Here is a 12,739-nt window from a genome sequence, read left to right on the forward strand (position 1 = left end):
TTTAGTAGAGACGAGGCTTCACCATGTTGGTCAGGCTGGTCAACTCCTGACCTCAGGTGACCCGCCTGCCTTGGCCTCCCAAAGTGCAGGGATTACAGGCGTGAGCCACTGTGCCCAGCCCAATGAACTATTTGAGAGTGTATCATTCAGTGGTATTTAGTACATTTACAGTGCTGTGCAACTACCACCTCTACTTAGTTCCAAAATATTTTCATCGCCTCAAAAGGAAACCCCATCCCGCCTCCCCCAGGCCCTAATCTGCTTTCTGTCTCTATGGATTTGCCTCTTCTAGATACTTCATGTAAATGGAATCAGACAATATGTGACCTTTTGTGTCTGGCTTCTTTCCCTTCGTGTAATGTTCAAGATTCATCCATGGGAGTGCACGGATCAGTGCTTCATTCCTTTTTATGGCTCAGTAATATTCCACTGTATTGATAATGCTATATTTTGTTTATCCAGTCATCTGTTGATGGGCATAAGTGTGGTTTGCACCCTTTGGCTATTGTGAACACAGTTGCTGTGAACATTGAGGTACAAGCATTGTTGACTGCCTGTTTTGGGTTCTCTTGGTGTATAGCTGGGAGTGGAATTGCTGGTTCCTGTGGTAACTCTATGTGTCACATTTTGAGGAACCTTGAACTGTTTTCCACAGCAGCTGCACCATTTTCCATTCCCATCAACAAAGTACGACAGCTCCAGTTTCTCCACATCCTTGCCAACACTCCTTATTAACTTTTTCTTTTTCTTTTTCTTTTTAGACATAGAGTTTTGCTCTTGACACCCAGGCTGGAGTGCAATGGCACAATCTCGGCTCACTGCAACATCCACCTCCCAGGTTCAAGCGATTCTCCTGCCTCAGCCTCCCGAGTAGCTGGGATTACAGGCACCTGCCACCACACCTGGCTAATTTTTGTATTTTTGGTAGAGACAGGGTTTCACTATATTGGCCAGGCTGGTCTCGAACTCCTGACCTCCAGTGATCTGCCTGCCTCAGCCTCACAAAGTGCTGGGATTACAGGCGTGAGCCACCACACCCAGCCAGAGACAGGGCCTTTAAAGAGTTTATGACGTTAAAACGAGGCTGTCAGGGTGGGCCCTGATCCAATCTGCCTGGTGTCCTTCTAAGTAGAGGAAACTTGGTCACACAAAGAGACACCAGGGATGCACAAGCACAGAGGAAAGGGGTTGTGAGGACACGGCGAGAAGGCAGCCATCTGCAAGCCACGGAGAGAGGCCTCAGGCGAAACCAAACCTGCTGAACTTTGATCTTGGACTTCCAACCTCCAGAGCTGCAAGAAAATAAAATTTCTGTTGTGTGAGCCACGCAGTCTGTGGGATTGTATTATGACAGCCCTGGGAAACGAAACACACCTCTCAGCTTGTTCACCATCTGATGTGTTTCCCGCATATGCCCAGCCCCATGGTCCGCCCTTCCTTTGTCAGGGATCTGAGGTGTGCAGAGCCCTACTCCTGTGCCGGTCAGCAGCTGCCATGCAGACAGTGGGACCCTGATGCTGCACAGAAGGTCCCTGGAAGCAGGTGGCCCCTCTCAGGACGTGTAGAATACAGCAAAGGCTTTGATTATCTTTTTTAAATACAGAAGCCCAGGTCCCACCTGCAGAGGTTTAGGTGTAATTGGTGTGGGGTGTGGGGTCCTCACGGGGATTGTTTTCCAAGCTTCCCAGGTGATTTGAGTACAGCCAAAGTTAAGAATCGATCCTGGGGCCGGGCGCGGTGGCTCACGCTTGTAATTCCTGCACTTTGGGAGGCTGAGGCGGGTGGATCACGAGGTCAGGAGATGGAGATCATCCTGGCTAACATGGTGAAACTCTGTCTCTACTAAAAGTACAAAAAAATTAGCCGGGCGTGGTGGCAGGTGCCTGTAGTCCCAGCTACTCGGGAGGCTGAGGCAGGAGAACGGCATAAACCTGGGAGGCAGAGCTTGCAGTGAGCCGAGACTGCGCCACTGCACTCCAGCCTGGGCGACAGAGCGAGACTCTATCTCAAAAAAAAAAAATCCTGGGCCAGGTGTGCCAGCTCACACCTATGATCCCAGCACTTTACGGGGCCAAAAACCAGACTGGGAAACATAATTAGACTCATAGCAAGATCATGCAGCTGCAGTGAGCCATGATGGTGCCACTGCACCCCAGCACGAGCAACACGGCAAGACCCCATTTCTACTAAAAATCAAAACGTAGCTCGGCATGGTGGCATGCACCTACAGTCCCAACTACTCAGGAGGCTGAGGTAGGAGGATTGCTTGAACCCAGGAAGTTGAGGCTGCAGTGAGCCATGAATGCACCACTGCACTCCAGCCTGGGTGACAGAGCAAGACTGTCTCAAAAAAACAAGAATCAACCTCACCTCCAGGCCCCTCAGCTAGAAAGGCCAAGGGAATCCATCGGGGTATAGCCCAAGGCTCTGAGTCCAGGAAAGGATGGGGTAGTTTGTAGGGCAAAGGTCCTTCTGCCTCTGGCCTGGTTCCTGGATAGCTTTGCCAAGAGGGGCCAGGTCAGGTCCCTCACGGGAGGGATCAGCAGCCCCTCATTCTTCAATGATCACATTCAAAATCTACATGGGGGGTTGTTGAGATCTCAGAGGGGAGAAGGAGGAAGCCTCCATGCACTCCAGGAGGAACGGAGACCCTCGACCTTGTTCCATCTCCCCTTCCTCCCCACCCCAAACCCAAGCGGCTGCAACATTCCACTCCACACCCAGCAGGCACGGGGTCCGGCTAGGATTCCATTTCTTGGGAGAGATGGGCCACAGGACTGCGTCCTGGCTTTCAGGGCCCTGGGGCGCCTAACTCTACCACCCCCGCTGTGGAGGCCGAGGCAAGGTTCGCCCGCAGACATGGGTTTGTGTTTGCTCTATTCCTGGAAGACATGCGCCGCCACCGAGTCACTGGGCTTTTGACTCAGCTGTTTCCTCCTGCAGATGAACCCAAACCCAGGCTTTGGAATCAGCAGAGCCAGCTGGGGCACCAGCCTCCCACTGGCGTCTGTGTGACTTGGGGCAATTCTCTTGACCTCTCTGAGCTTCGGTTTTCAGTCTCTCTGAAATGGGAGGAACCAACTAGGCCAGCGTCTCAATCCCTGGACTCAAGCCTTGGACATCTCAAGTGGGTGAGTCCTTTCCCTTTTTGGCTGCCGTGAGTTGGAGCTGGGCTTCGGTTACTTGTAACCAGCAGAGCTGAGTGCAGGTGGGATGCTCTCTGCAAACAGCCGTGGAAATGAAGCGTATGAGCTTTAACCAGGGTGGGACTCAGAGGGCTCATGGGGTACTGGGCTGTTCCCCACTCCACACCCAGGAAAGGGGAAAGCCCAGTGGCCCCTTGCATTCCGGCTTCAAGTCCCTGCACAAAGCACAGTAAGAATAGCTCCCACTGACGGGAGCCCACTAGGCCATTGTTGACACTTCCCCAAACTCTCCAAGTGGGCTGTTGTCATCTCGGCCCGCTAAGCAGAGTCAGGAGGTGGCTGAGCTGCAATTCTTGCTAAGAGAACACAGAGGTCCAGAAATGGATTAATCATAATCTTTGGGTGATCACAACTCTCATTATTGATCCATGCTGCTTTATGTGTTTGCTTTTAAGATGGTTTTTTGTGCTTTTTTTTTAAGAGATGAGGTCTCCCCCTGTCACCCCCACTGGAGTGCAGTGACACGATCCTAGTTCATTGCAATCTCAAACTCCTGGGTTCAAGCAATCCCCTGACCTCGGCCTCCCGAGGAGCTGCATTGAGTCTCTAGATCAGTTTATGAAGAACTGACATCTCTGTAATATCAGGCTTTCCTGTCCTTAAGAATGGGTTATCTCAGCCGGGCGTGGTGGCTCATGCCTGTAATCCCAGCACTTTGGGAGGCCGAGGTGGGTGGATCACGAGGTCAGGAGTTCAAGACCAGCCTGGTCAAGATGGTGAAACCCCGTCTCTACTAAAAATACAAAAAAATTAGCCAGCCATGGTGGCAGGTGCCTGTAATCCCAGCTACTCAGGAGGCTGAGGCAGAGAATTGCTTGAACCCAGGAGGCGGAGGTAAAATTGCCTGCCTAATTCTTGCCTACATTTCATTATACTTATTCTTAGGTACTTACTATAATTTTCATACTCTTGTGAACATTATCCTTTTTTTCAAGGACATTTTCCAATTGTTTCTTCCCAGCATATAGAAATGCAATTAGTTTTTGTACATTTTTCTTATATCTAGGTATCTTGCCAAACTCTCCCTTTGGGGTTCCATATAGCTGGTAGTATCTGAAAATAATGTGTTTTATTTTCTCTTTCCCAATCCTTATGTTTCGAATTTATTTTTTCTAGTCTTAATGTTAGAGTGGAAGCTCCAATACTCTCTGTTGAACAGAAGTGATAATAGCAAACAGAACGTTCTTGTTTCCGGTCTCAGAAGGAATCCTGCTAATGTTTGTCCTCCCATTTCTGACTTGCCAAGAGGCTTAATCACAAATTTATGTGAACTTCTAAAAATACTTCCTCAGCATCTGTTAAAATGATCCTGTAGTTTTTCCTCCTTTCATCAGTTAATACGATAAGTAACACTGATAGACTTTTCTTTTTTTTTTTTTTGAGACGGAGTCCCGCTCTGTCACCCAGGCTGGAGTGCAGCTGCACCATCATAGCTCACTGCAGCCTCAAACTCCTTGACTCAAATGTTCCTCCCACCTCAGCCTCCCAAGTAGCTAGGGTTACAGGAGCATGCCACCATTCCAGGCTAATTTTTTTTGTTGTTCATTTTTGTAGAGACAGGGGTTTCACTGTCCAGGCTGGTCTCAAACTCCTGGCCTCAAGCAGTCCTCCCACCTCAGTGTCCCAGAGTGCTGGGATTACTTGGTGTGAACCACCATGCCTGGCCCCAGCCTTTCTATTATTGATAATGCTTTTAAAGTATAAGACAACTTTGCCTAATATCAAAATATATCTTTATATATATGACATATATATGATATATATGATATATATGATATACATGATATATATGATATATATGATATACATGATATATATGATATATATGATATACATGATATATATGATATATATGATATACATGATATATATGATTATATATGATATACATGATATATATGATTATATATGATATACATGATATATATGATATATATTATATACATGATATATATGATTATATATGATATATATGATATATGATATATATGATATATGATTATATATGATATATATGATATATATGAAGTATATATTATACTTAAAGTATACTTTAAGTATAATATATACTTCATATATATATCATTAAATATATATTTAAAGTATAAGACAACTTTGCCTAATATCAAAATATATCTTTATATATATGATATATATGATATATATATTATATATCATATATATGATACATATATATGATATATATATTATATATGATATATATGATACATATATATGATATATATATTATATATGTTATATATATATAACATATATAATATATATATAACATATATATATGTTATATATAATATATATATATTATACTTAAAGTATACTTTAAGTATAATATATACTTCATATATATATCATTAAATATATATTTAAAGTATAAGACAACTTTGCCTAATATCAAAATATATCTTTATATATATGATATATATATATCATATGATATATATGATATATATATTATATATGATATATATGATACATATATATATATCATATATATATTATATATGATATATATATATGTATCATATATATATATTATATATGATATATATGATACATATATATGATATATATATTATATATGATATATATGATACATATATATCATATATATTATATATGATATATATGATACATATATATGATATATATATTATATATGATATATATGATACATATATATGATATATATATTATATATATATGATATATATGATACATATATATGATATATATGATACATATATATGATATATATGATATATATATGATATATATATGATATATATGATATATATATGATATATATATGATATATATGATATATATATATATGATATATATGATATATATGATACATATATATGATATATATATGATATATATGATATATATATATATATGAACAGGTAGACTAGACGTGGTAACTCACGCCTGTAATCCCAGCATTTTGGGAGGTTAAACGGGCAGATCACTTAAGCTCAGGAGTTGGAGACCAGCCTGGGCAACATGGCAAAACTATATCTCTGAAAATTATTTTTAACCTTTTTGGATCCTTAAATTTTTGGTGAGCTCTCTTTTTGTGTGTGTGCAGATCTCTTTTAAGCTTCATCAATCTGGATTTTTTTTCCTACCCAGTCTCAGAATTTCTTATTTATTGATTTACAGACAGAGTCTCAGTCTGCCACCCAGGCTGGAGTGCAATGGTGCAATCACAGCTCACTGCAGCCTCCACCTCTCACTTCAGTCCCCTGTGTGGCTGGGACGACAGGCATGCACCACCATGCCTGGCTAATTTTTGGGTTTTTTGTTTGTTTTGTTTTGTTTGAGACAGGGTCTAGTTCTGTCACTCAGGCTGGAGTACAGTGGCGTGACACAGCTCACTGCAACTTCTGCCTCCTGGGCTCAAGCAATCCTCCCCCGTCTTGCCTCCCACGTAGTTGGGACTACAGGCATGTGCCACCACACCCAGCTAACTTTTGCAATTTTTGTAGAGACGGTGTTTTGCCATGTTGCCCAGGCTGGTCTCAAACTCATGAGCTCAAGCAATTCACCTGCCTCAGCCTCCCAAAGTGCTGGGATTACAGGCGTGAGCCACAGTACCCAGCCAGTTTTTTGGTTTTTGTTTTGAGACAGGGTCTCGCTCTGTCACCCAGGCTGGAGTGCAGTGGCACAATCTTGGCTCACTGCAGCCTCGACTTCCTGGGCTTAGGTGATTCTCCCACCTCAGCCTCTTGAGTAGCTGGGATCACAGACGCAGGCCACCACGCCCACCACGCCTGTGGCAGCGATGCTGTGGGAACCTGGCCTCTGACCTCCCAGCCCACTGACACCTGCCAGGCCAGACCAGTTTCCTCCTCTCAGGACCTCTGGTTGGCCACTGCCCTGGGCCCAGATCCCGTCTCTGTGCCCAGCACCTGACCACCCATGCTTTCTTCTTCAGCCACTGTGGAGCAGCTCACATTTCTTGACTTATCTCCTGTTTGAATCGGGGAGGGGGCTGTTTCCGTGAACTCTCCTTTCCGTAAGACCAACAATGCTTCAAAAAATATGCTCATCCAGGGCCAGGTGTAGGGAGCAAGTGTGTCCCTTAGGGCTCCCACACTCGTGACTCAAAAGCTGAGGCCCCCACAAGCACTGAAATCTGAGCCATTCATGTGCAGCTCCAAGCCCGTGCGCCTCTGCCGTTTCCCAGCTTTTCACTGTTGGGTGACTCTGCCATGACACCTCAGGGGCTGGCGATGTGTCGGGAGCTGTTTCCCCCCAAGCTGAGTGGCATGGCTGGCTTTGTTTCTAGAGTCCTCCTGGTCCCCCTCAAAAGCTTCCCTGCACCAGCCTTGCTGCCAGACCCTCAGGAGCATGTGGTGCTGTGGCCTCTGCGTGCCTCGCTGGGCCGAGCTGGCACCACCTTCCCCGTCTGCTGCTTCTGGTTTACCAAGGGCTGGAAAGACAAGGCCCCAGGCTCGAGGGTTTGTGCAAAGGGAAGTGGAGTCTACACAGGGCCTGGCAAGCTCCTCTGTGATCAAGGGGACCTTGGAGAGCATGGCACAGGCTGCTCTTTGCATCTTGCCTTGGCCGTGAGTGGTTCATGAATCCATTTGAAGGCAAGAAAATGTAGCGCCTAAGAATGCACGTGTTGAGGTCAAACAGCCTGGGATCCAGCCCTGTTCTTCTGCTTAGGCCAGTGTGACCCTAGACAAGTGATTTCATTCATCTAAGCCTTGGTTTCTTCATCTGTACCATGGGAATAAAACTGTATCTTGTTCTCAGAGTGCTGATGAGGATCGAGTGTGCTTATCCGTGTAAAGAGACTGGCTATGCCTGCTGTTTATTTATTTATTTACTTATTTATTGAGATAGGGTCTCACTGCGTCACCCAGGCTAGAGTGCAGTGATGCAATCTCGGCTCACTGCAACCTCCACCTCCTGAGCTCAAGTGATCCCCCAATCTCACCCTCCCAAGTAGCTGGGACCACAGACATGCACCACCATGCCTGGCTAATTTTTTGTATTTTTGGTAGAGATGGGGTTTTCAGGGCAGGTCTCGAACTCCTGAGCTCAAGCAATCCGCCCACCTCGGCCTCCCAAAGTGCTGGGATTACAGGCATGAAGTACCATGCCTAGCCACCTGCTGTTTAATTAGTGCTAAGTGTGTGTATGTGTGAGTGTGTGTGTGTGCGCCTGCGTATATGGCCCACAGAGTTTCAGCGGTACCCACCAGGGCCGGGCTCTGTACTAAGCCCTTTACACACACTGCCACATGAAGAAAGAGCTTCCAATATCTATCATTAAGGATGAGAAAATTGAGGCTCAGCAAGGCTTACTGACTTTTCCAACATCCAACCCAGCCGCCTGATCTGTGTCTCCAAATCCTCAACCACCCACTATCAAGCCTGACTCATCAAGTATTGCACGAGGGAAATGGATTTTCTACAAAATAAGAAAACCCAGGCTGCGCAGTGGCTCACACCTGTAATCTCAGCACTTTGGGAGGCCGAGGCGGATGGATCACAAGGTCAGGAGATCGAGACCATCCTGGCCAACGTGCTGAAACCCTGTCTCTACTAAAAATACAAAAATTAGCTGAGCATAGTGGTGCGCGCCTGTAGTCCCAGCTACTCGAAAGGCTGAGGCAGGAGAATCGCTTGAACCCGGGAGGCGGAGGTTGCGGTGAGCTGAGATCGCACCACTGCTCTCCAGCCTGGTGATGGAGCAAGACTCCATCTCAAAAAAAAAAAGAAAACCTGAGCCTTCAGGCCTGCATTCTGGCTCGTTTATTCCTTCACCAGCTGGAGTCCTCCCCCGTGGCAGGTGCTGGCTGAGCCTGGGGAGAGCAGGCCACACAGGGGAAGGTGCTTTGAGACCCTCCCCAGAAGAATCCTCCAGCCTGTGGCTAAACCCCCAGCCACCTTCACCAGCCATATCCAGGCTCCTGGGAGCAAATATGAGCTCTCTTGGCTTCCTAAGAACCAGTTGTCCCTGTCCCCACCCACCCTCACCCCAGCAGGGGGGTCCCCTCCTGAGAAGGGTCACATTCTAGGCCTGAGGGCGGCCAAGCCGGCCCAGTGGTGTTTTCTCAAGCTGCCTGAAGAAACAAGTCCAGCATCTGGCCTTCCTGCTGTGATAATCCTCTTCCTGCCCCTGCACCCCCTCCCCACTTGGCCGGAAAGCAGCAGGCTTTCTCTTCCCCTCCTTACAAGGGAGGCCCGGGCTGGAATGTGTCCCTTGATAACTGGGCTCGTGAGGGGCTTGGCATAGAATGGGCTGCCTGCTGTGGGCTCTCCGACACATGTGGGGCTGACTGATAACGGCCCTGCCGGCTTTCTGCGCTGAGGCCCCATTTGACAAGCTGTGGGCAGGATTTGAAGAGGGGTCAGTGTTCACAGAGTTCCTTGGAATCCATCAAATGTGCAGGGAGCGGGCCAGGCACAGTGGCTTATGCCTGTAATCCCAGCACTTTGGGAGGCTGAGGTGGCTGGATTACCTGAGGTCATGAGTTCAAGACCAGCCTGGCCAACATAGTGAAACCCCATCTCTACTAAAAATATAAAAAGTTGCTAGGTGTGGTGGTGCACGCCTGTAGTCCCAGCTGCTCGGGAGGCTGAGGCAGGAGAATTGCTTGAACCCAGGAGGCGGAGGTTGCAGTGAGCCGAGATCACACCATTGCACTCCAGCCTGGCGACAGAGCGAGACTCCACCTCAAGAAAAAAAAAATTGTTCAGGGAGCACAGCCTTGGGCGGACCCTGTGTGTGCATGGGGGTGGGAGTGAGGGGAGGGAGACCCAGTCACTGTCCCCAGGGGCTCACAGTGTAAGGGCCCCTGGGGTCAAGGACTTGAAAACAGGAATTCGCTAGGTACAAAGTTGGTTTTCTGTTTTGTTTTGTTTAATTTTTTTTTGTTTTTCAGAAAGGATCTCACTCTGTCACCCAGGCAGGAGTGCAGTGACACAATCATGGCTCACTGCAGCCTCTACTTCCTGGGCTCAAGCGATCCTCCTGCCTCAGCCTCCAGGGTAGCTGGAACTATAGGCATGCACCACCATGCCTGACTAATTTATTAATTTTTTATAGAGACGGGGGTTCTCACGTACCCAGGCTTGTCTCAAACTCCTGGGCTCAAGTGATCCTCCCACCTCAGCCTCCCAAAGTACTGGGATTACAGGCATAAGCCAGTGCGCCCAGCCTGAAGTTATTTTATTCACCCATTAATTGCGTTGACAAATCCTACAGATGTCACACTGAATGAATGAGTCTAGAATGAAGGTTAAGAATCAGGGCTCAGATATCAGCCAGGTCCAGATTCGAGGCTCCATTACTTAGTGGCAGGTGACTTGCCATGTGAGACTCCATTTCCTCATCTGTAAAATGAGGAGAACTGGCCAGCCGGGCGCGGTGACTCACGCCTGTAATCCCAGCACTTTGGGAGGCTGAGGTGGGCGGATCACCTGAGGTCAGGAGTTTGAGACCAGCCTGACCAACATGTTGAAATCCCATCTCTACTAAAAATACAAAAATTAGCTGGACATTGTGGCAGGCGCCTGTAGTCTCAGCTACTTGGGAGGCTGAGGCAGGAGAATCGCTTGAACCCGGGAGGCGGAGGTTGCAGTGGGTCCACTGAACTCCAGCCTGGGCGACAAGAGCGAAACTCCATCTAAAAAAAAATAGAGAACTAGGTACCTTTCTTAAAGGCACCTCATGAGGATTTGGGGAGATGGCACACATATTGCACGCAAAATGGGCTTGGGGCCTGGGAAGCCCTCAGTAAATGTTTTGTTTTTGTTTTTTTTAGATGGTGTCTTTCTCTGTCACTCAAGCTGGAGTGCGATGGTGTGATCTCAGCTCACTGCAACTTCCGCCTGCTGGGTTCAAGTGATTCTCCTGCCTTAGCCTCCCAAGTAGCTGAGATTACAGGCCCCCACCAGCATGCCCAACTCATTTTTGCATTTTTAGTAGTGACGGGGTTTCACCATGCTGGCCAGGCTGGTCTCGAACTCCTGACCTCAAGTGATCCACCTACCTCGGCCTTCCAAAGTCCTGGGATTATAGGCACAAGCCACCACGCCCGGCATGTAAATGTGTTTTTATTGATTTATTTATTTTTTTTTTTGAGACAGAGTCTCACTCTGTTGCCCAGGCTGGAGTGCAGTGGTGCAGTCTCCAGTCTCGGCTCACTGCAACCTCTGCCTCCCAGGTTTAAGCAATTCTCCTGCCTCAGCCTCCCAAGTAGCTGGGACTACAGGCACATGCCACCATGCCCGGCTAATTTTTTGTATTTTTAGTAGAGATCGGGTTTCACCGTGTTAGCCAGGATGATCTCGATCTCCTGACCTCATGATCTGCCTGCCTCGGCCTCCCAAAGTGCTGGGATTACAGGCGTGAGCCACCACACCTAGCCCTGTCAATGGTTTTTAAACCATGACACTGGCTCCCAGTGCTTTGGGAGGCCAACGAGGAAGGATCCCTTGAGCCCAGTAGTTCAAGACAAGACTGGGCAACAGAGCAAGACCCTGTCTCAAAAACAAAAAGAAAACACAAAACACAAAAACCATGACTGCTGGAATCCCAAGGCCCAGAGATGAAGAAGTGCTCTCCCCTCCACCTGCCTCTGCAGGGCTGTGTGTGGGTTGGGAGTAGCCATGAGGGCAGTGTCTGGGGACACAGGGCAGCTTCCTGGAACCTGGGCTGGGAAGGGGGTGCAAGGGGCAGAGCTGGGAGCAGGGGAGCCTCTCCCCTGGGGCCCCGGGCTTTTGTGCATGTGCCTCATTCCATCCTCTGCAGACCGGCCCCCTCTGCTGTCATGGCTGCCCCTCATGGATCCCTCACCCCAAGTCCAGTTTCTCTTCCAGTTAGACAGGGCCCACCCCATGTGACCAGAGTCTCCCAGACCTGATTCCAAATGGCCAGGAGAGCTCAAACCCAGGCCCAGCTTATGTCCAGCCCTGGCCGAGCCCACTCAGCTGAGGCTGCTGGCAGGGGCCTGTGGGTGCAGGCAGTGAGCTCTGTAAGAGAGGGGCTGGGCCACCCCTTGCTGTAGGACCCCAGCCTCCAGGCCAGGGCCCATGTGCAGCAGGCCCTCAAAAAAGCATTTTCCAGGCCAGGCGCGGTGGTTCATGCCTGTAATTTCAGCACATGGTAGGCTGAGGCAGGAGGATCACCTGAGGTCAGGAGTTTGAGAACAGCCTGGCAACATAGTGAAACCCCGTCTTTACTAAAAATACAAAAATGAGCTGGGCATGGTGGTGGGCGCCTGTAATTCCAGCTGAGGCAGAAGAATGGCTTGAACTCGGGAGACAGAGGTCACGGTGAGCAGAGATCACGCCACTGCACTCCAGCCTGGGCAACAGTGAGATTCCGTCTCAAAAAAAAAAGCATTTTCTAGAAGGACAGCTCTTGCTTCTTAGCCCTTTGCATACATCAAACCGTTTAGGAACACTGTCTAATTACAGCCAGGGCAGGACAGTTCTTGTCTCCATTTCACAGTCTGGGGGAGTGCTTTACCCCAGGCCACGTGGCAA

The 12,739-nt window shown here is 47.8% G+C and overlaps 1 long non-coding RNA gene across 1 annotated transcript in view; it reads left to right on the forward strand.

Annotated features, from left to right (window-relative positions):
* The first annotated feature begins 2,523 nt into the window (after nt 1-2,523).
* Nucleotides 2,524-12,739, forward strand: part of LOC115836291 — a 47,718-nt gene continuing 37,502 nt past the window's right edge. Inside the window, exon 1 of the long non-coding RNA XR_004031238.1 lies at nt 2,524-3,131. This is a non-coding gene — a long non-coding RNA (uncharacterized LOC115836291). The remainder of the gene's footprint in view (nt 3,132-12,739) is intronic.

Source organism: Nomascus leucogenys, chromosome 8 (assembly GCF_006542625.1).
Source record: "Nomascus leucogenys isolate Asia chromosome 8, Asia_NLE_v1, whole genome shotgun sequence".
Taxonomy (NCBI): domain Eukaryota; kingdom Metazoa; phylum Chordata; class Mammalia; order Primates; family Hylobatidae; genus Nomascus; species Nomascus leucogenys.